Here is a 24933-nt window from a genome sequence, read left to right on the forward strand (position 1 = left end):
CATGACCTTTTCCTGCATAAACTGTTTATTTCCTTTTTGAATGACAACGTCAACATTGTTGCTGTTTAATTCGACGGCAAATTCATCATCGCAGACAAAATAAATCGCAGATTAAGGTTTTAATACAGGTTTAAGTTTTAATCTAAAATTTGTTAATCTGTGTTTAAATTTACGTGGTGCAACGCAACTGGAATTAAAAATAAACTAAGATCAACAAACTCTAGATTAGCTCTAAACTCTGCTTAATTTAATCCTTGTTGGTGCAACCCACCCTTTAATTCAAATGAAGTGAAGGAATCAGAATGCATGACAGTTGCAGTCAAAATACATAACCTTTTTATTGTACAAATTTCACAAACAACCTAAAATAAACAAACCTCTTCCCTTTTACCTGCAAAGTTTAGACTGAACAGCATGCAAAGGCAACTTGCTTACATAATAGCTAAACAAATAAATATAAAAGGTGTGCAACTTGCATTAATAATACTTGTTACTCCTCTCGAGTTTTAATAAAGTCGTTCCTTGGTTTTAACGGGCATTTATTTGATGACAGAATCTTCAAACAAGTATTCACATGTCCCTTTAATACTAAATTGCCGTCAGAACTGGTAAAAACAAAGTACAGAAAACATACATTAAAGGCGGACTCCACGATGTTTGAAAAACGGTTTGGAAAAGGAGACGGGCCGACTACCAAAACACACTTATAGCCAATCAAATCAAATCAAATGCCGGGTTGCGTATGTGTGGGGCGGGTCTATCAACAGAAGGTCCAGATTCTATTGGGGTAGGGGCGTGTTTGTTTAGGCGATTTCAAATATCAACACTGGCTTTCAAACATCATGGACTCCGCCTTTAACCTTAAATTATAAACATACTTACAGACAATATTAAGACAATATTACATAGAAAACTAAATAAACAAAACATACATTTATGCCATGTAAAATAACATCCTAATTGGCTTGTTACAAACACAGTCACACAACAACACAAATAAATTACAGAGACAGAACAAATACCTCATTGGCCACATGAACACGAGAGAATAATTTAGGAAGGGATATTCATTTTTCACACCTTAGGACAACTTGTAGACAGCTTTACACCTTTCCTTAAGCTTTCAAACAGCAGGCTGGCAAGCCACATATGCTGCGTCCGAAACCGCCTACTTCATACTATATAGTACGCGAAAAGCAGTAGGCGAGGGGAGTAGTATGTCCGAATACATAGTATTCGAAAAACAGTATGCGAAAAGTACCCGGATGACCTACTACTACTTCCGGTTAGATTTTGCAGTGTGCATACGATGGACACTTCACTATCCCATGATGCCCCGGGAGAGGAGTTATCCAACGAAGAAGAAGAGGCATGCAGCTGTTTTCGCGCTGAAATGACATGACGTGATGACGACGTATGTCACGTGATGTAGCAACAAGGCGGATGTATTACGTCCGAATCTCATTTATACTACCAGGATTCATACTATACAGTACCTACTGTTTTAACGGCAAGTAAGTAGGTACTTCATCTTATTCAGTACCTACTATATAGTATGCGGTTTCGGACGCAGCCAGAGTCTCTCTAATCACAGTGAGTGCACATGATTTTAATCATATGAATTTTAACCTTATATTTTTAACTATGAACTATATTGAAATGAGATATGAGTTGATGTAATGGCAGCTACAATACTAATCCTTCAAGTGCAAGCACAGGTAAACTAGTACAACATATTAGCAAAATATAGATGTCCTAGCCATAGAGATTCCTAAGCAAATACAATTGCTAGTTAGGATGTAATTGATTTGTTGCAGGTAACATACACTAGTTTATTAAACTACATAGCCTACAATAGGTTATTTTAATGAAATGATTGTTATGGCTATCTCTACATTTGCGGTTTAAGCGAAAGTTTGTAAAAACAACTTAAATGTAATAATATTACTAAGGCCTATTCCTGGCTCCTGGATTAATCTAAACCCTGTCTGGGAAACTGCCCCCACATTATTTGAGGCGTGTTGCAACAATAGGTTTACTAATATAGCTTCTGAGGGAGTTACTTTATAGCAGAATTTTTTCTTCTGACTGCAGTTATTCATCACTTTCTGTTTTTTACAATATTTTTATAATATTTCTTAATAGTGAAGCATTTTCAACAATTTGAGCAAATGGGAATACAATAACTATATTTGCTTATAGTGCTGTGTTCAAAATATCGATACGACGATACATCGTCATGGACGCCTGACGATGCGCACATCGATACAGCACCTTCCATATCGATTCGGGTGTACTTTTGAAATTAACGTGACGAATTTCTGTTGATCCGTGATCCATATGGAAAGGACGTATGTGTCCCGCGGAGTACGTAGAGTTAAAGGTGGTGGGGTATACTTTCACTTTGCATGTCTGTCTGTCTCGCTGGCGCACGTGTCTGCATAGAGCTGTGTTTATACTCGCGCTTTGGTCCGCAACGCAAGCCTCCGCGGATCGCGCGCGCGTCTCACCAAACGGACGAGGCGTTTATAGTTGACGCGCTCGCTGTTGCACTATTTTTTGAACCGCCAGGGGGCGACGCGAGCAATAAAGTCAAAAACAAACTCAAAGTAGAGGATAGAAGAAGTCGTCCGCTGGAACAACCCTGGTGCTTTTAACATCAGAGTTTGATATATAAATATGAGAACATGAATAAAACAACAATCTTTTAAATATGTCTTTATTAAACATTATCATTTCATTAACGTTTTTTACTAAACAAACAGTACAGATATCTTAAGGTTTGTATTTTATTCCTCGTCTAGAGGTTCATTCAATACAAATATAAGCCAAACATTCTGAATCATGTAAAAGAATTCGTGTTTTAAACTGCAAAGTTTCCATACTTTACTTACAGAGTTTCAGATAAATATATACATTGTTTTGCTTGGATTGATCAAAGAGATACGTCACAGGCTTGCCTGCTCGGACAGAATCGCCTCGAGTTCGGTGATTTTCGGATGCGGAGCCGCGCGGAAAGTTACAAAAAATGCCGTGCACAGCGCCACGCGAAATGGGGTCTTGCGCTCTCTCTCGCGCGCGCCCATTAAAGTCATTGAGTTCAGTATGAAAGCACAGATATGTTGGCGTATACAACTGCAAAGGGCTTTATTAGCCACTCTCTTATAAAACAGATAACGCATTTGAGAAGAAACACGACAAAGATTTGCATGTGAAAAGTGTATGTCTAGAGAAGAGATACAGAGCTACTTCAAACTATAACTGTCACATTAATAATCTGATTTCTATTAAATAGTATTAAGTCTAATTAAGAATTAAGTTTGACTGCATGTTTATAGATATATTCATAGATGTAGAATAATGAGAGACAAGAGTAAGGCACCATCTTTGTAAAACTGCTTTTAAAAAAACATAAGTTAAGTACTAACTCTGGGATTTTAAATATTTCTAATAGCTAATAAATGAATGGCAAAAACACCACTGTTACAACACTGCTTATTCAATGTACAATAAACAAATAATAATAATAATAATAATAATGTTACTAAATTCTGAACAAAAATGTAATTAAAAATAGTCTTGTATCGTGATGCGCATCGTATCGGGACCCTTGTATCGGGATACGTATCGTATCGGGGAATTGTTGGCGATACACAGCCCTATTTGCTTATAAGGTCTTTCATATACCTTTATAGATGTTTACCCTGCCATTCTGTACTTCAGCGTTCCAAACTTGGATATAGTCAGTTGCCATTCATTGTAAATGATCTGATGACATATAGTCTTGTGATACACATCAGCATTTAAATTAAAAATTAAAGTATGTCTCCTATTACCTTAGTTTAACCGTTTTTAATTACATATACCCCGGGTCCCCTTACATGGAAGTCGCCATTATGTTTCTATTGTAGCCGTGAGCCGACAAACTGCTCTACCAAGCGCGCTTTGTTACTATGTTGTTGATGTTCTTCTTTTTCGTTGGTGTTTTTGGAGGCAGCTTCCATTGTCGCATTGAAAACACACGAGGAGGAAGTAGTTGTCATAGTCATCATTGTTGTATGATTTATTAGAAGCAAGAAGTAACTTATTAGAAGTAAAAAGATAAGTGAAATTGGATCGAATGGAGTACCATGCAGTGCAGACCGGGACAGACGACACCATAAATCGTGGCTTTTCCCAGATGGATGGTGCTAATACAGGACAAATGTTTTAACAGTGACGCCGAAGTTGCCTGCTTTCTCCTGGACAGGTAAGTTAGCAATGGTTACTCTATCAATGTACGTGAAAACCGTTGTTTGAAAGCTATAGCTATAAGATGGACATAATCACCAACATGACTAAAGTTTTTCCATTGTCAATGTTAAAAAATATGCAAGTGGATTTTAATTTCACGTAAGATGACAGTGTACATATCAAACGACCAATAATGATTACTTTCAGAATATATAAAGTGCAACTTAGGTTGATAATCCTTCACTACTGTGCATACACATGGTAAATGCATTCGTTGCATAGTTTTACCACAAGCTCAAATGATCGCTATCAATACTATAATGACAAACTACAATGCCAATTTGCTAATATTTGAACATATTGCTTATCTAATTATTTAACCAAGTGGAGAGGACTCAAAATCTATGCCTTTATAAACTACTTCATCAAATATGTCGTTTATAATGGACTTTGGGACACAAAAAGTGACAATGTTACACAAACATTAAATTTTTCATGTTATCTGTCTGTGTTCAAGATCATACTTGCATTAGATTTGATTGTTTTTAGAACAAAATGTAGGATTACAGTTCAATAGACTAATGTCATACAGGAGTATGTAACTGTGTAATATAGCACTTAATTTCTTGATGATCCTTTTGTTTTTCCAGCTATGAGAAAGGTCCTGTAACATCAACTGCAATGAAGAGAAAATTTTCTACAGGATTGTCTAGCATTGGTGTTTCTGACTGTGTAGACAACCATGTTGGCAAGACCACCATCTCTGGCTTTTCCAGGCAGTGTTACTGTCATACATTTTTCATTGTACAGCTGTCCCTGTTATGTAAATATTAATAACTATTTCCACAAGTGGTAATAGAATTGTTATGGCAATGTTAAAAATTAATATAAAATAAAAAGTTAATATTTGTAATGCTCTTTAATTATTTAATTATTAAACACTAAGGAGTGGTTTTCCAGACAGGGATTAGCTTAAGACAGGACTAGGCCTTTGTAATGAAGCACCAGTAGGCTGAGGATCCATTTGCAAACTTTATTTTACTCGTTGTCGTACAGACAGGGTCAAACACCAGCAAACACATATATAGGGGTAAGGCAATCTCGTAGTGAATGAACAGGCAGATGTCAAGGCAGGCAGCGAGCAATCAGAATAGTCAAAACACAAGCAGATATCGGGGCAGGCGGCAGACAATCAGAATAGTCAGTAAACACTCAAAGTAGGCACGGGGTAATCAGACAGAATAATAACGCTTAGAAATGATGCCGGGGCAAATCAAGACTTCGCAAAGAGAGTCCATTGCTAAGAGTCTTAAATAGGCAGAGTGATGGGAATCAGGTGCAAGCGAAATCAGTTCAGGTATGTGGGCTCATGGGAAACGTAGTCTGAATAACACTAATACCCAGGGGATGGCTCCCTCTAGTGGTGATCGAGGAGCGAAGCAGGAGCTTCACTCGTAACAGAACCCCCCCCCGCGAGCGGCTCCCGAAGCGAGGAGGCGGATGATGCCGGGGTCTACCACGAGGTCGAGGGGCCGGCTTCCCAGGATTGTCTCGGTGAAACTGTGTGATGAGTGATGGGTCAAGGATATCTCTGACCTCCACCCAAGATCGTTCCTCGGGACCGTACCCTTCCCAATCGACCAGATATTGTAATTTGTTACCCCGACGTCTGGAATCGAGGAGGTCGCGGACCAGATAAGCCTCCTCACCATCTATGCGCAGGGGCTGGGGATCCTGCCCAGTGGTCGTGTCCTCCTGCTCCTCCCTCGGACCACCAGCGGGTTTCAGCAGAGAAACATGAAATGTAGGAGAGATGCGATAAGTGGGAGGCAAATTTAAACGAAATGATACAGGAGTTATTTGTTTAGAGATTTTGAAAGGACCCACATACCTGGGACTGAGTTTCTTGCAGGGTAGCTTGAGACGCAGGTCTCTGGTGGATAGCCAGACCCATTGTCCGGGTTTGTACTCGGGATTGGCTCTGCGGTGGCGATCGGCCTGAGACTTTTGTCTCCTGACGGCACGTTGGAGATGGTGATGAGCTTGTTCCCAGATCTCTTCGCTTCTTTGAAACCAGTCGTTAATGGCAGGTAGATTAGTGTGTTCATCAGACCAAGAAAAGAAGGGAGGTTGAAATCCTAAGATACACTTGAAGGGAGTTAACCCCGTAGAGGATTTGATTAGTGAGTTCTGTGCATATTCGGCCCACATTAAATATCTGCTCCAGTCCTGTTGGTTCTGGTTGCAATACGAGCGGAGAAAGCGAGTAAGTTCCTGGTTCATTCTTTCAGTTTGTCCATTGGATTGTGGGTGATATCCTGACGTGAGACTGATATTGACATTTAACTGTTTAAAAAAGGCAGACCATACCTTAGAGGTAAACTGTGGCCCTCGGTCGGATACAATGTCTTCGGGTAGTCCATAAAATCGAAAGACCCAGTTGCATAAGGTTTCAGCTGTCTGAAAGGCCGTGGGGAGTTTGGGTAGGGGAATGAGCTGACAGGCTTTAGAAAATCTGTCCACTACTGTCAGAATGACTGTGTGATTGTTGGACTTAGGGAGATCAGTGACAAAATCTATAGCTATGTGTGACCAGGGGCGTTGTGGAATGAGGAGAGGCTGTAGTAGTCCGGCAGGTCGTTGTGTAACGATAGAACACGCTGGAAGCAGATGCAGGAAAATAACACAGGTTTATTTATAAAATGTAGACAAACACAAGGATTTAAGCAAACACAATGTCCAGATGATGGTAATGGTGCACGAAGGACTACGGTGGTAAAGCGGGTGATGGTGGTTGTGGTGGTCGTTGGTGGTGTAGGTCTGAAGTGGAAAATAATCCTGAATGGAGACCGGAACATCCAACACGAAGACGACACGAAACAATCCACACGCGCTGTACAAACAATCCAAAGACACGGAGGCCAAACAAAGAGTGAGGATCTGACGAGGAACAGAGAGCAGAGTGAGTTTATATGGAGAGTCTGTAATGATGAGCAGCTGGAGTGAGACAATCAACACAGGTGAAGGGAATCGGGATAACGAGCACATGACATCACAGGTGAGTAAACACCATACACGAGACACAGAGAGAGCAGTGTATTTACCCACCGTGACAGTACCCCCTCCCCTAGGACGTCACCTGACGTTCCTAGCCTGCTGTACCTGTTGATGGTACTCATCAATAAGGGAGTGATCCAGTATGTCCCGAGCAGGCACCCAACTTCTCTCCTCCGGACCGTAACCTTCCCAGTCCACCAAGTACTGAAATCCGCGTCCCCTCCGCCTAGAGTCCAGAATACGATTCACCGAATAGGTGGGTTCCCCTGCTACGAGACGAGGCGGGGGGGGAACCGGGACTGGCGGGTTAAGTCGTGAACGAAAAACTGGTTTAATCTTAGAAATGTGAAACGCAGGATGAATTCTCCTGTACGCAGGAGGGAGGTTAAGGCGAACTGTTACCGGGTTAATAATCTTGGCAACAGCGAATGGGCCAATAAATTTGGGAGCAAGTTTGTTCGAGACGGAACGCATCGGAATGTTCTGAGTAGAAAGCCACACTTTTTGACCGACGACGTATACGGGAGGCTTAGACCGGTGGCGATCGGCTTTAGCCTTGGTGCGCGCCCCCACCCGGAGTAGAGCCTCACGAGCTCTAGTCCAGGTGCGGTGACACCTCTGGACATAGGCGTGAGCGGAGGGAACCGCAATCTCGGATTCCATACTGGGAAAATTAGGTGGCTGGTAACCTAGACTACATTCAAACGGAGATAGGCCCGTAGATGACACTGGCAACGAATTGTGTGCGTACTCCACCATAGAGAGATGTTGGCTCCAGGACGAAGGATTCTTGGAGGCCAAACATCGTAACACTCTTTCAACATCTTGGTTGGCTCGCTCGGTCTGACCATTGCTCTGGGGATGAAACCCGGAAGACAGACTAACAGTCGCTCCTAACAACTTACAAAATTCTCTCCAAAATTTTGACACAAATTGGGGACCCCTGTCGGAGACCACGTCTGTCGGAAGGCCATGTAACCGGAAGACGTGGTCTACGACAGTAACCGCTGTCTCCTTGGCTGATGGTAATTTGGGCAAGGGGATGAAATGAGTCGCCTTCGAGAATCGGTCCACTACGGTTAAAATCACTGTATTCCCCTGGGAGGGTGGGAGGGCGGTAATAAAATCTAGCGCAATGTGGGACCAGGGTCTCGAAGGGACTGGCAGCGGTAAAAGTAACCCGTCAGGAGGGCGATTGGAAGTCTTACCAGTGGCGCAGACCGAGCAAGCCAAAACAAAGTCGTGAATGTCACGAGCCATCCCTGGCCACCAGAATCGTTGTTTGACTAAAAACTTAGTGCGACCCACCCCTGGATGACAAGCTACCTTGGAACAATGACCCCACTGGATTACGTTGGACCGTAACTCCTCCGGCACAAATAAGTGGTTCGGTGGGCAACGAGACGGGGGCGTTACCCCTTCTAAGGCTGTCAAAACCTTCGATTCGACCTCCCATGTGAGTGCGGAGATGAATAGCGTCTCCGGTAAAATACGCTCGGGAGTAGAAGTGCGATCGGAACGCTCAAAAAGTCGAGACAAAGCATCGGGTTTGATGTTTTTGGAACCCGGACGGTATGAAAGAGTAAAATCGAAACGTCCGAAAAATAAAGCCCACCGAGCCTGCCTGGAGTTAAGTCTTTTGGCAGTTTTAATGTATTCGAGGTTCTTGTGGTCGGTCCAAACGATAAAAGGTACACCCGAACCTTCTAACCAGTGGCGCCATTCCTCCAAAGCCAGTTTGACTGCCAATAACTCTCTGTTACCAATGTCATAATTACTTTCCGCCGGAGATAACCGATGAGACAAAAACGCGCAGGGATGAACCTTTCCGTCTGAGGGTGTGCGCTGGGAAAGCACTGCTCCTACCCCCACCTCTGATGCATCGACCTCCACTATGAACTGACGTGTGCGATCAGGGGACACGAGAATGGGAGCTGAAACAAAGCAGCTCTTGATTTTGGCAAACGCAGCCTCGGCTGCGTCTGACCACCTGAACGCAGTACTAGGAGAGGTCAAGGCAGTCAGAGGAGCGGCTAGTTGGCTGAAATTGCGAATGAAACGCCTATAGAAATTGGCGAACCCCAGAAATCTCTGCAGGGTCTTGCGAGAATCTGGGGATGGCCAATTCACCACAGCCTTAACCTTATCAGGATCCATGCGGACACCCTCAGTCGAAATGATGTGCCCTAGAAAAGAAACAGACTGTGCATGAAAAACGCATTTCTCCGCCTTGACAAAAAGCCCATTCTCTAGCAACCGCAGAAGCACTCGTCGTACGTGTTGCACATGTTCCTGGAGAGACGACGAAAAAATCAATATGTCATCCAGGTAGACATATATGAACTGATCTATCATGTCTCGCAACACGTCATTAACGAGTGCTTGGAAGACCGCTGGCGAGTTCGTCAATCCGAAAGGCATGACGCAGTACTCAAAATGGCCACGAGGGGTGTTAAAAGCAGTCTTCCATTCATCCCCCTCCCTGATGCGGACCAAATGATAAGCATTACGTAAGTCCAATTTAGTGAAGACGGACGCTCCTTGCAACCTCTCGAAAGCTGAAGACATTAACGGCAAAGGATACGTATTCTTTACCGTAATGTTGTTCAACCCTCGGTAATCAATACAAGGTCGCAAGGATCCATCCTTCTTCCCCACAAAAAAGAACCCCGCCCCCGCTGGAGAAGAGGAAGGACGAATGAACCCCGTTGCTAGAGAATCAGAAATATATTTCTCCATGGCCTTCATCTCAGGAACAGATAAAGAGTATAACTTGCCTTTAGGCGGAAAAGTACCGGGAAGTAACTCTATAGCAAAGTCATAGGGACGGTGAGGAGGTAGAGAATCAGCCCGCGACTTACTGAACACCTCCTTCAGGTCATGGTACTCTGCGGGCACGTTAGATAAATCCACTGCTTCCCCCTGAAACACAGACTCAGAAACAGTTAGACACGCAGACAATAGACAAGACTTGTGACACCCCTCACTCCAGCTGATAACAGTCCCAAGACGCCAGTCGATCTTCGGATTATGTTGATGAAGCCAGGTGTGTCCGAGAACAATGGGTGAGAGAGGGGAGTCAGTGACGTAGAAAGAAATGTTCTCATGGTGATTGCCCGATGCGATGAGGGAGACCGGTTCCGTGATGTGGGTGATGGTAGGAAGCTTGTGTCCATTAAGTGCAAACGGTGCAATCTGGTGAGTAAGCTGAGTGAGTGGTATCTGAAGCTTACATGCAGTGGCGTGATCGATGAAACTCCCCTCAGCTCCTGAATCCAAAAGTGCGTGACAGTCGTGAGAATGAGTGCCCCACCGTAGTTTCACCGGGAGGAGCGTAGATGTTGATGAGGTCTTCATGGAGGAGATCCCGCCCGATAGTAGCCTCGGATTTACTATCGGGCTTGGTCTTTTACCGGGCACTGATGGATCTGATGCCCGGCTTTACCGCAGTATAAGCACAGTCCAAGGGACCTCCGCCGGAGCTTCTCCTCCCGGGAAAGCCGAGCTCGACCCACCTGCATGGGCTCGAGATCGTTGAAGGGGCTGACCGCACCGCTCTGGCTGGTTTGGAGAAGATCCAGTCTTACGGGTAACGGCGTGGTAGCTTTCCGGCGTGCTGCTTGGCAGAGTCGGGCGTCGACCCTGATGGCCAGGTCGATGAGAGCATTCAGGGACGTGGGTAAGTCCACCACATGGATCTCTTGCTGGATGCGGTCAGCCAGCCCATGCAGGAAATGGTCCCACTGCGCTTCTTCGTTCCACCTACACTCCGCCGCCAGGGTGCGAAACTCGATCGCGTAATCCGACACAGTCTTATCCTCCTGACGGAGCTCTGAGAGGCGTCTCGCGGCTTCCTTCCCGGCGACGGAGCGATCAAAAACCCTCTTCATCTCGTCAGATAGGGCGGAGAACGAAGAACAGCAGTTGTCACGGTTCTCCCACACCGCCGTCCCCCAGAGGGCAGCCTTCCCAGTCAGGAGAGAGAGCACGAACGCCACCTTGGTTTGCTCGCTGGAAAAGGTTCTGGGTTGTAAAGCAAAGTGGAGAGAGCAGTGAGACAAAAATGTGCGGCAAAAACTCGGCTCACCCGCGTATTTATCCGGAATGGGAAGTCTGGGCTCCGACTGGGAGGCGCCCTCTGGTGAAGAAGATGTAGCTGGGGGTGTGGGAGGCGCAGTGGGAGGTAGTTGTTGTTGTTGTTGTTGTTGTAGGGTCAGCTCGGACACCTTCGTCACCATTACTTGGACTGCTCGACCCATCTCCTCTATAACCTTATCCTGACGGTCCATCCTCTGAACCGCCCGCTGGAGAAACTCCTCGAGAGGAGATGGGGAGTGATTTCCCGCTGCTTCCATTTCTGGTCAGATCCTTCTGTAACGATAGAACACGCTGGAAGCAGATGCAGGAAAATAACACAGGTTTATTTATAAAATGTAGACAAACACAAGGATTTAAGCAAACACAATGTCCAGATGATGGTAATGGTGCACGAAGGACTACGGTGGTAAAGCGGGTGATGGTGGTTGTGGTGGTCGTTGGTGGTGTAGGTCTGAAGTGGAAAATAATCCTGAATGGAGACCGGAACGAAGACGACACGAAACAATCCACACGCGCTGTACAAACAATCCAAAGACACGGAGGCCAAACAAAGAGTGAGGATCTGACGAGGAACAGAGAGCAGAGTGAGTTTATATGGAGAGTCTGTAATGATGAGCAGCTGGAGTGAGACAATCAACACAGGTGAAGGGAATCGGGATAACGAGCACATGACATCACAGGTGAGTAAACACCATACACGAGACACAGAGAGAGCAGTGTATTTACCCACCGTGACACGTTGATGGGAGGATTTGGATGTATTGCAGGTGTGGTAGTTATTGACGAAAGTAATGGTGTCCTTAGACATGGATGCCTGTAATACCTGGGTGACCTGTGCTGGGTGATGAGTGAATCAGTCTGATGAGCTTCTCACGGAGAGGTTCGCTTACGAAGGTTTTGTTGAGGGGGCATTGAGCTGGTGGTGGAGATTGAGCATTAGCCTGGTTGATCTCTGTCAAGATATCCCACTGGATGGGGGAAAGAATGAGGGTCTCAGATATGATGTTTCTGGGAGGGTTGGGCGGGTCGGAGTCCTCATAGCAGCGAGACAAAGCGTCAGCCTTAGTGTTCTTTGATCCCGGTATATACGTGACTGAGAAGTTGAAGCGGGTAAAAAACATCGACCATCTTGCCTGTCGGGGGTTCATTCTCTTAGCGATCCGAAGATATTCCAGGTTTTTGTGATCAGTGAGAACTGTAAAAGGATTCTGAGCCCCTTCTAACCAGTGCCTACATTCTTCGAAAGCGGCCTTCATGCCCAGTAATTCTCGGTCGCCCACATCATAGTTGCGTTCTGCAGCTGAGAGTTTGCGTGAAAAGAAAGCACAAGGGTGCATTTTGGCAGGAGATCCGTGACGTTGTGAGAGAATGGCACCAATGCCGATGTTGGAAGCATCTATTTCGACAATGAAAGGTAGGTTTGGATTGGGGTGATGAAGGATTGGTGCTGATGTGAATCTTTTCTTTAATTCTTGAAAGGCATCTAGAGCTTGAGGAGACCAAGAGAGACGGGACGTTGAGCGTTTGGTCATGGCGGTGAGAGGGGCTGCTACAGTACTGAAATTACGAATGAAGTGTCTGTAGAAGTTAGCAAATCCCAGGAAGCGTTGTATTTCCTTAAGGGTTTGCGGTCTGGGCCAATCGAGTACAGCTTTGACTTTAGATTCATCCATAGCAACTCCATCCGATGATATGATATATCCTAAATATGATGTTGACGTCTGATGAAACTCACACTTCTCTGCTTTGGCATACAGTTGGTATTGAATGAGACGCTTTAATACTGCTCTTACATGTTGAATGTGTTCTTCAAGGTTACTGGAGTATACTAAAATATCGTCGATGTAGGTAATGACCCATCGGTCCAACATGTCTCGAAACACATCATTGATGAAAGACTGGAAGACAGAGGGACTGACAGAAAGGCCGAAGGGCATCACCAAGTATTCGTAGTGACCAGATTTAGTAGAAAAGGCTGTTTTCCACTCGTCTCCCTCCTTGATACGAATGAGGTTGTAAGCACATCGCAAGTTAAGCTTGGTGAAGAATTTTGCCGTACGTAATTGCTCTAGGGCTGCTGGAACTAGTGGTAGTGGATACCTGAATTTCACCGAGATATCATTGAGAGCTCGGTAATCGATGCATGGTCGGAGAGTGCCATCCTTCTTCTTTACAAAGAAAAAACTAGATGAAGCAGGAGAGACGGAGTGACGGATGAATCCCTTAGCTAGTTCCTCCTCAATGTATTTGTTCATGGCCTCGGTTTCAGGTTGAGAGAGAGGGAAAATTCGCCCCCTAGGTGGTATGGTGCCTGGTAACAGCTCGATACTGCAGTCGCTTGGGCGATGTGGTGGTAATTGAGACGCGCCCTCTTTACTAAAGGCTCTAATGAGGTCAACATATTCTGGAGGTAGTTTACATGTAGCAAAATCCTCAGATGTAATGATAGTGTTAAGGGAAGTAACAGGATGAATGGATGACAGACAGGTTGAGAGACATTTATCGCTCCACTTAACTATTTGGTGTTCCCTCCATGAAATGTGGGGGTTGTGTTCCTCCAGCCATGGCAGTCCTAGAATTACTGAATAATGTTGAGATGGGATGATGTAAAAGGTGATGTGTTCTTGATGCAGAGATCCAACTTGTAACTGAATTTTGCCGGTACAGTACTCAATATTCCCCTCTCCAATGGGTTTTCCGTCTATCGTCTCGACTGTTAAGTGAGATGGACAAGGTGTTAATTGTAGATTATGACAGTGAGCAAAACTTTGGGACATGAAATTTCCTGCAGCTCCAGAGTCAATTAAAGCAGAGGTAGAGATACATCCTTCATCAGTGACTATTTGAACTGGGACTTCAATGTTACGTTGAGAGGAATGAATTAATGCACTCACCATGGTGGTTTTGCAAGGAGGAGGTCTGGTGGGACAGGTAGCCAGAACGTGTCCAGGTTTTCCACAGTATAGGCACAGATTGTTCTTAATCCTCCGATCTCTCTCCTCCTGAGTGAGATGAGTATAACCCAGCTGCATGGGTTCGGAGGGAGTCGGGAAGAAACTGGGCTGAGTGTAATGACGACGGGACCGGATTAGGTTATCTATCTGGATAGATAAGTCAATAAATGCTGCTAAGTCTCTCCCTTTATCGCGGCAGGCCAATTCCGCTTGCAATTCGTGGTTTAATCCGCGTCGATACATCAGTTTTAAAGGGTCTTCAGGCCACCCGGTCTGAGCAGCGAGTGTGCGAAACTCCAAAGCATAATCAGCAGCTATGCGATCACCCTGACTAATGGTAATGAGACGCTCACCTGCATTCTCTCCTCCGGCAGTATGTTCAAACACCTCTTGAAATTTAGCCAAGAAAACCTCAAAGGTAGGAAAAATCGAGCCGTCGTCCTTCCAAACGGCAGTAGCCCAGTCCAACGCTTTATCTGTGAGTAAGTTGCACACAAATGCGATTCGGCTTGCATGCGTGGGGTATAGGGCTGGGACAACGCGTCGACGTAATCGACGACGTCGACGCAAAAAATACGTCGACGCAAAATATGCGCGTCGATTCGTCAGACCCAAAAAGGCGGCGCAGTAGTAGCAACGCGAGTGGCTTCAGTCCACGCCGGTTTCACACAGCAAGGGTGAGCAGTGCCTGCGGCCGCGCGGCGTGTGGTTTTTTTCAGCGCCCATGTTAACAAGCATGCACCCCGCCGCATGAGCAGCGCGAGCTCGCGGCTCGAAACGGATATAAACGGAGGTCGGAGCCAGCTGCAAATACTTGGGCGGCTCTGTAGCAACAGTGCTGCAATCGTTTCTGCGTGGTTCTGCTGCGCTGCTCACGCTCAATTAAAGTGAAAGTGCTTTGTTTATGGTTTAAATGCTCGTGGATTTACGCGAAAAAGTGTCATTTTACCATAAAATCATGAATGTGATGCCAAGTGTGTTTTAAACAGTCATTTGAGCAATTTAACAGAAAGCAATGAAATATGTCACTGTTGCCAGAAGACTGCGCTTTCATTCACCCTCTGTCCAGCAGTAAATGAGTCCTAATCTATCTTAACAAACTTAAGAGAAAGAGATTTAATAATATATGTGCTTCTTAAGTCTATAATAAGTCTATCTTAAGTTATATCTGTCATTAAATGGACTAGAACAGCACGAAAACAATGTGGATTAAACAAATCTAGTTATAAAAATTACACAGACCATCAAAAGGCACATTGAAGAGGTTTTGCTCATAAATGCATGTAAAATAAAGTAATTTGAACTTGAGATTTTTATACGGTTACTTAACTGCACAGTATGTACAGTACAAATGCTTTATTGAATGCTACCTCTGTCTAAGAATGCATTATTTTGCACTTGTATAGTCTTTTTTTATATTGAAATTTTAAGAGCAATAAAGATATATTGAAATGTTAACATTCAGATATGTAAATCAACATGTATAACTTGCTATTAGTTAATTAATGGGGAGATAATCGAGAATCGAATCGAAGTCGAATCGGACTGACAAAATGAATCGTTAGATTAATCGATGCATCGAAAAAATAATCGCTAGATTAATCGTTAAAAAAATAATCGTTTATCCCAGCCCTAGTGGGGTATAAACCCGGTTGTTGCGAGACAAACAGAGAGCATTGTAATAAGAAGCCCTTACATTTGGCTGGGTCACCGTTGAACTTCTCAGGAAAGGCTAATCGAGGGTTCACAGTAGCCGATGCTGAATGAGCACTTCCGCTCGATGAAGCATTCGTCGCTGCGGACAGAGAGATCTGCAACCTTTGTAAAGTCCTAACCAACTCCTCGGTTACGGTGCTAAGGTGTCCGAGTTGTTGTTGTTGTGCTGCTAGCTGGTGAGCTTGAACCGACAACTCCGTGGTGATTTGAGAGACAGTCGCTGGATCGCTTTGCGGCGAAGTCTTCTGTAATGAAGCACCAGTAGGCTGAGGATCCATTTGCAAACTTTATTTCACTCGTTGTCGTACAGGCAGGGTCAAACACCAGCAAACACATATATAGGGGTAAGGCAATCTCGTAGTGAATGAACAGGCAGATGTCAAGGCAGGCAGCGAGCAATCAGAATAGTCAAAACACAAGCAGATATCGGGGCAGGCGGCAGACAATCAGAATAGTCAGTAAACACTCAAAGTAGGCACGGGGTAATCAGACAGAATAATAACGTTTAGAAATGATGCCGGGGCAAATCAAGACTTCGCAAAGAGAGTCCATTGCTAAGAGTCTTAAATAGGCAGAGTGATGGGAATCAGGTGCAAGCGAAATCAGTTCAGGTATGTGGGCTCATGGGAAACGTAGTCTGAATAACACTAATACCCAGGGGATGGCTCCCTCTAGTGGTGATCGAGGAGCGAAGCAGGAGCTTCACTCGTAACAGAACCCCCCCCGCGAGCGGCTCCCGAAGCGAGGAGGCGGATGATGCCGGGGTCTACCACGAGGTCGAGGGGCCGGCTTCCCAGGATTGTCTCGGTGAAACTGTGTGATGAGTGATGGGTCAAGGATATCTCTGACCTCCACCCAAGATCGTTCCTCGGGACCGTACCCTTCCCAATCGACCAGATATTGTAATTTGTTACCCCGACGTCTGGAATCGAGGAGGTCGCGGACCAGATAAGCCTCCTCACCATCTATGCGCAGGGGCTGGGGATCCTGCCCAGTGGTCGTGTCCTCCTGCTCCTCCCTCGGACCACCAGCGGGTTTCAGCAGAGAAACATGAAATGTAGGAGAGATGCGATAAGTGGGAGGCAAATTTAAACGAAATGATACAGGAGTTATTTGTTTAGAGATTTTGAAAGGACCCACATACCTGGGACTGAGTTTCTTGCAGGGTAGCTTGAGACGCAGGTCTCTGGTGGATAGCCAGACCCATTGTCCGGGTTTGTACTCGGGATTGGCTCTGCGGTGGCGATCGGCCTGAGACTTTTGTCTCCTGACGGCACGTTGGAGATGGTGATGAGCTTGTTCCCAGATCTCTTCGCTTCTTTGAAACCAGTCGTTAATGGCAGGTAGATTAGTGTGTTCATCAGACCAAGAAAAGAAGGGAGGTTGAAATCCTAAGATACACTTGAAGGGAGTTAACCCCGTAGAGGATTTGATTAGTGAGTTCTGTGCATATTCGGCCCACATTAAATATCTGCTCCAGTCCTGTTGGTTCTGGTTGCAATACGAGCGGAGAAAGCGAGTAAGTTCCTGGTTCATTCTTTCAGTTTGTCCATTGGATTGTGGGTGATATCCTGACGTGAGACTGATATTGACATTTAACTGTTTAAAAAAGGCAGACCATACCTTAGAGGTAAACTGTGGCCCTCGGTCGGATACAATGTCTTCGGGTAGTCCATAAAATCGAAAGACCCAGTTGCATAAGGTTTCAGCTGTCTGAAAGGCCGTGGGGAGTTTGGGTAGGGGAATGAGCTGACAGGCTTTAGAAAATCTGTCCACTACTGTCAGAATGACTGTGTGATTGTTGGACTTAGGGAGATCAGTGACAAAATCTATAGCTATGTGTGACCAGGGGCGTTGTGGAATGAGGAGAGGCTGTAGTAGTCCGGCAGGTCGTTGTGTAACGATAGAACACGCTGGAAGCAGATGCAGGAAAATAACACAGGTTTATTTATAAAATGTAGACAAACACAAGGATTTAAGCAAACACAATGTCCAGATGATGGTAATGGTGCACGAAGGACTACGGTGGTAAAGCGGGTGATGGTGGTTGTGGTGGTCGTTGGTGGTGTAGGTCTGAAGTGGAAAATAATCCTGAATGGAGACCGGAACATCCAACACGAAGACGACACGAAACAATCCACACGCGCTGTACAAACAATCCAAAGACACGGAGGCCAAACAAAGAGTGAGGATCTGACGAGGAACAGAGAGCAGAGTGAGTTTATATGGAGAGTCTGTAATGATGAGCAGCTGGAGTGAGACAATCAACACAGGTGAAGGGAATCGGGATAACGAGCACATGACATCACAGGTGAGTAAACACCATACACGAGACACAGAGAGAGCAGTGTATTTACCCACCGTGACAGTACCCCCTCCCCTAGGACGTCACCTGACGTTCCTAGCCTGCTGTACCTGTTGATGGTACTCATCAATAAGGGAGTGATCCAGTATGTCCCGAGCAGGCACCCAACTTCTCTCCTCCGGACCGTAACCTTCCCAGTCCACCAAGTACTGAAATCCGCGTCCCCTCCGCCTAGAGTCCAGAATACGATTCACCGAATAGGTGGGTTCCCCTGCTACGAGACGAGGCGGGGGGGGAACCGGGACTGGCGGGTTAAGTCGTGAACGAAAAACTGGTTTAATCTTAGAAATGTGAAACGCAGGATGAATTCTCCTGTACGCAGGAGGGAGGTTAAGGCGAACTGTTACCGGGTTAATAATCTTGGCAACAGCGAATGGGCCAATAAATTTGGGAGCAAGTTTGTTCGAGACGGAACGCATCGGAATGTTCTGAGTAGAAAGCCACACTTTTTGACCGACGACGTATACGGGAGGCTTAGACCGGTGGCGATCGGCTTTAGCCTTGGTGCGCGCCCCCACCCGGAGTAGAGCCTCACGAGCTCTAGTCCAGGTGCGGTGACACCTCTGGACATAGGCGTGAGCGGAGGGAACCGCAATCTCGGATTCCATACTGGGAAAATTAGGTGGCTGGTAACCTAGACTACATTCAAACGGAGATAGGCCCGTAGATGACACTGGCAACGAATTGTGTGCGTACTCCACCATAGAGAGATGTTGGCTCCAGGACGAAGGATTCTTGGAGGCCAAACATCGTAACACTCTTTCAACATCTTGGTTGGCTCGCTCGGTCTGACCATTGCTCTGGGGATGAAACCCGGAAGACAGACTAACAGTCGCTCCTAACAACTTACAAAATTCTCTCCAAAATTTTGACACAAATTGGGGACCCCTGTCGGAGACCACGTCTGTCGGAAGGCCATGTAACCGGAAGACGTGGTCTACGACAGTAACCGCTGTCTCCTTGGCTGATGGTAATTTGGGCAAGGGGATGAAATGAGTCGCCTTCGAGAATCGGTCCACTACGGTTAAAATCACTGTATTCCCCTGGGAGGGTGGGAGGGCGGTAATAAAATCTAGCGCAATGTGGGACCAGGGTCTCGAAGGGACTGGCAGCGGTAAAAGTAACCCGTCAGGAGGGCGATTGGAAGTCTTACCAGTGGCGCAGACCGAGCAAGCCAAAACAAAGTCGTGAATGTCACGAGCCATCCCTGGCCACCAGAATCGTTGTTTGACTAAAAACTTAGTGCGACCCACCCCTGGATGACAAGCTACCTTGGAACAATGACCCCACTGGATTACGTTGGACCGTAACTCCTCCGGCACAAATAAGTGGTTCGGTGGGCAACGAGACGGGGGCGTTACCCCTTCTAAGGCTGTCAAAACCTTCGATTCGACCTCCCATGTGAGTGCGGAGATGAATAGCGTCTCCGGTAAAATACGCTCGGGAGTAGAAGTGCGATCGGAACGCTCAAAAAGTCGAGACAAAGCATCGGGTTTGATGTTTTTGGAACCCGGACGGTATGAAAGAGTAAAATCGAAACGTCCGAAAAATAAAGCCCACCGAGCCTGCCTGGAGTTAAGTCTTTTGGCAGTTTTAATGTATTCGAGGTTCTTGTGGTCGGTCCAAACGATAAAAGGTACACCCGAACCTTCTAACCAGTGGCGCCATTCCTCCAAAGCCAGTTTGACTGCCAATAACTCTCTGTTACCAATGTCATAATTACTTTCCGCCGGAGATAACCGATGAGACAAAAACGCGCAGGGATGAACCTTTCCGTCTGAGGGTGTGCGCTGGGAAAGCACTGCTCCTACCCCCACCTCTGATGCATCGACCTCCACTATGAACTGACGTGTGCGATCAGGGGACACGAGAATGGGAGCTGAAACAAAGCAGCTCTTGATTTTGGCAAACGCAGCCTCGGCTGCGTCTGACCACCTGAACGCAGTACTAGGAGAGGTCAAGGCAGTCAGAGGAGCGGCTAGTTGGCTGAAATTGCGAATGAAACGCCTATAGAAATTGGCGAACCCCAGAAATCTCTGCAGGGTCTTGCGAGAATCTGGGGATGGCCAATTCACCACAGCCTTAACCTTATCAGGATCCATGCGGACACCCTCAGTCGAAATGATGTGCCCTAGAAAAGAAACAGACTGTGCATGAAAAACGCATTTCTCCGCCTTGACAAAAAGCCCATTCTCTAGCAACCGCAGAAGCACTCGTCGTACGTGTTGCACATGTTCCTGGAGAGACGACGAAAAAATCAATATGTCATCCAGGTAGACATATATGAACTGATCTATCATGTCTCGCAACACGTCATTAACGAGTGCTTGGAAGACCGCTGGCGAGTTCGTCAATCCGAAAGGCATGACGCAGTACTCAAAATGGCCACGAGGGGTGTTAAAAGCAGTCTTCCATTCATCCCCCTCCCTGATGCGGACCAAATGATAAGCATTACGTAAGTCCAATTTAGTGAAGACGGACGCTCCTTGCAACCTCTCGAAAGCTGAAGACATTAACGGCAAAGGATACGTATTCTTTACCGTAATGTTGTTCAACCCTCGGTAATCAATACAAGGTCGCAAGGATCCATCCTTCTTCCCCACAAAAAAGAACCCCGCCCCCGCTGGAGAAGAGGAAGGACGAATGAACCCCGTTGCTAGAGAATCAGAAATATATTTCTCCATGGCCTTCATCTCAGGAACAGATAAAGAGTATAACTTGCCTTTAGGCGGAAAAGTACCGGGAAGTAACTCTATAGCAAAGTCATAGGGACGGTGAGGAGGTAGAGAATCAGCCCGCGACTTACTGAACACCTCCTTCAGGTCATGGTACTCTGCGGGCACGTTAGATAAATCCACTGCTTCCCCCTGAAACACAGACTCAGAAACAGTTAGACACGCAGACAATAGACAAGACTTGTGACACCCCTCACTCCAGCTGATAACAGTCCCAAGACGCCAGTCGATCTTCGGATTATGTTGATGAAGCCAGGTGTGTCCGAGAACAATGGGTGAGAGAGGGGAGTCAGTGACGTAGAAAGAAATGTTCTCATGGTGATTGCCCGATGCGATGAGGGAGACCGGTTCCGTGATGTGGGTGATGGTAGGAAGCTTGTGTCCATTAAGTGCAAACGGTGCAATCTGGTGAGTAAGCTGAGTGAGTGGTATCTGAAGCTTACATGCAGTGGCGTGATCGATGAAACTCCCCTCAGCTCCTGAATCCAAAAGTGCGTGACAGTCGTGAGAATGAGTGCCCCACCGTAGTTTCACCGGGAGGAGCGTAGATGTTGATGAGGTCTTCATGGAGGAGATCCCGCCCGATAGTAGCCTCGGATTTACTATCGGGCTTGGTCTTTTACCGGGCACTGATGGATCTGATGCCCGGCTTTACCGCAGTATAAGCACAGTCCAAGGGACCTCCGCCGGAGCTTCTCCTCCCGGGAAAGCCGAGCTCGACCCACCTGCATGGGCTCGAGATCGTTGAAGGGGCTGACCGCACCGCTCTGGCTGGTTTGGAGAAGATCCAGTCTTACGGGTAACGGCGTGGTAGCTTTCCGGCGTGCTGCTTGGCAGAGTCGGGCGTCGACCCTGATGGCCAGGTCGATGAGAGCATTCAGGGACGTGGGTAAGTCCACCACATGGATCTCTTGCTGGATGCGGTCAGCCAGCCCATGCAGGAAATGGTCCCACTGCGCTTCTTCGTTCCACCTACACTCCGCCGCCAGGGTGCGAAACTCGATCGCGTAATCCGACACAGTCTTATCCTCCTGACGGAGCTCTGAGAGGCGTCTCGCGGCTTCCTTCCCGGCGACGGAGCGATCAAAAACCCTCTTCATCTCGTCAGATAGGGCGGAGAACGAAGAACAGCAGTTGTCACGGTTCTCCCACACCGCCGTCCCCCAGAGGGCAGCCTTCCCAGTCAGGAGAGAGAGCACGAACGCCACCTTGGTTTGCTCGCTGGAAAAGGTTCTGGGTTGTAAAGCAAAGTGGAGAGAGCAGTGAGACAAAAATGTGCGGCAAAAACTCGGCTCACCCGCGTATTTATCCGGAATGGGAAGTCTGGGCTCCGACTGGGAGGCGCCCTCTGGTGAAGAAGATGTAGCTGGGGGTGTGGGAGGCGCAGTGGGAGGTAGTTGTTGTTGTTGTTGTAGGGTCAGCTCGGACACCTTCGTCACCATTACTTGGACTGCTCGACCCATCTCCTCTATAACCTTATCCTGACGGTCCATCCTCTGAACCGCCCGCTGGAGAAACTCCTCGAGAGGAGATGGGGAGTGATTTCCCGCTGCTTCCATTTCTGGTCAGATCCTTCTGTAACGATAGAACACGCTGGAAGCAGATGCAGGAAAATAACACAGGTTTATTTATAAAATGTAGACAAACACAAGGATTTAAGCAAACACAATGTCCAGATGATGGTAATGGTGCACGAAGGACTACGGTGGTAAAGCGGGTGATGGTGGTTGTGGTGGTCGTTGGTGGTGTAGGTCTGAAGTGGAAAATAATCCTGAATGGAGACCGGAACATCCAACACGAAGACGACACGAAACAATCCACACGCGCTGTACAAACAATCCAAAGACACGGAGGCCAAACAAAGAGTGAGGATCTGACGAGGAACAGAGAGCAGAGTGAGTTTATATGGAGAGTCTGTAATGATGAGCAGCTGGAGTGAGACAATCAACACAGGTGAAGGGAATCGGGATAACGAGCACATGACATCACAGGTGAGTAAACACCATACACGAGACACAGAGAGAGCAGTGTATTTACCCACCGTGACACGTTGATGGGAGGATTTGGATGTATTGCAGGTGTGGTAGTTATTGACGAAAGTAATGGTGTCCTTAGACATGGATGCCTGTAATACCTGGGTGACCTGTGCTGGGTGATGAGTGAATCAGTCTGATGAGCTTCTCACGGAGAGGTTCGCTTACGAAGGTTTTGTTGAGGGGGCATTGAGCTGGTGGTGGAGATTGAGCATTAGCCTGGTTGATCTCTGTCAAGATATCCCACTGGATGGGGGAAAGAATGAGGGTCTCAGATATGATGTTTCTGGGAGGGTTGGGCGGGTCGGAGTCCTCATAGCAGCGAGACAAAGCGTCAGCCTTAGTGTTCTTTGATCCCGGTATATACGTGACTGAGAAGTTGAAGCGGGTAAAAAACATCGACCATCTTGCCTGTCGGGGGTTCATTCTCTTAGCGATCCGAAGATATTCCAGGTTTTTGTGATCAGTGAGAACTGTAAAAGGATTCTGAGCCCCTTCTAACCAGTGCCTACATTCTTCGAAAGCGGCCTTCATGCCCAGTAATTCTCGGTCGCCCACATCATAGTTGCGTTCTGCAGCTGAGAGTTTGCGTGAAAAGAAAGCACAAGGGTGCATTTTGGCAGGAGATCCGTGACGTTGTGAGAGAATGGCACCAATGCCGATGTTGGAAGCATCTATTTCGACAATGAAAGGTAGGTTTGGATTGGGGTGATGAAGGATTGGTGCTGATGTGAATCTTTTCTTTAATTCTTGAAAGGCATCTAGAGCTTGAGGAGACCAAGAGAGACGGGACGTTGAGCGTTTGGTCATGGCGGTGAGAGGGGCTGCTACAGTACTGAAATTACGAATGAAGTGTCTGTAGAAGTTAGCAAATCCCAGGAAGCGTTGTATTTCCTTAAGGGTTTGCGGTCTGGGCCAATCGAGTACAGCTTTGACTTTAGATTCATCCATAGCAACTCCATCCGATGATATGATATATCCTAAATATGATGTTGACGTCTGATGAAACTCACACTTCTCTGCTTTGGCATACAGTTGGTATTGAATGAGACGCTTTAATACTGCTCTTACATGTTGAATGTGTTCTTCAAGGTTACTGGAGTATACTAAAATATCGTCGATGTAGGTAATGACCCATCGGTCCAACATGTCTCGAAACACATCATTGATGAAAGACTGGAAGACAGAGGGACTGACAGAAAGGCCGAAGGGCATCACCAAGTATTCGTAGTGACCAGATTTAGTAGAAAAGGCTGTTTTCCACTCGTCTCCCTCCTTGATACGAATGAGGTTGTAAGCACATCGCAAGTTAAGCTTGGTGAAGAATTTTGCCGTACGTAATTGCTCTAGGGCTGCTGGAACTAGTGGTAGTGGATACCTGAATTTCACCGAGATATCATTGAGAGCTCGGTAATCGATGCATGGTCGGAGAGTGCCATCCTTCTTCTTTACAAAGAAAAAACTAGATGAAGCAGGAGAGACGGAGTGACGGATGAATCCCTTAGCTAGTTCCTCCTCAATGTATTTGTTCATGGCCTCGGTTTCAGGTTGAGAGAGAGGGAAAATTCGCCCCCTAGGTGGTATGGTGCCTGGTAACAGCTCGATACTGCAGTCGCTTGGGCGATGTGGTGGTAATTGAGACGCGCCCTCTTTACTAAAGGCTCTAATGAGGTCAACATATTCTGGAGGTAGTTTACATGTAGCAAAATCCTCAGATGTAATGATAGTGTTAAGGGAAGTAA

At 46.4% G+C, this 24933-nt stretch overlaps 1 protein-coding gene across 2 annotated transcripts in view; it reads left to right on the forward strand.

The window, feature by feature from the left end:
• nprl2 (NPR2 like, GATOR1 complex subunit) overlaps positions 1-24933 on the forward strand; it is a 194060-nt gene that overhangs the window by 7129 nt on the left and 161998 nt on the right. The gene's annotated exons all lie outside the window — the stretch shown is intronic.

The sequence above is a fragment of the Paramisgurnus dabryanus genome, chromosome 7, assembly GCF_030506205.2.
Source record: "Paramisgurnus dabryanus chromosome 7, PD_genome_1.1, whole genome shotgun sequence".
NCBI classification, from domain to species: Eukaryota; Metazoa; Chordata; class Actinopteri; order Cypriniformes; family Cobitidae; genus Paramisgurnus; species Paramisgurnus dabryanus.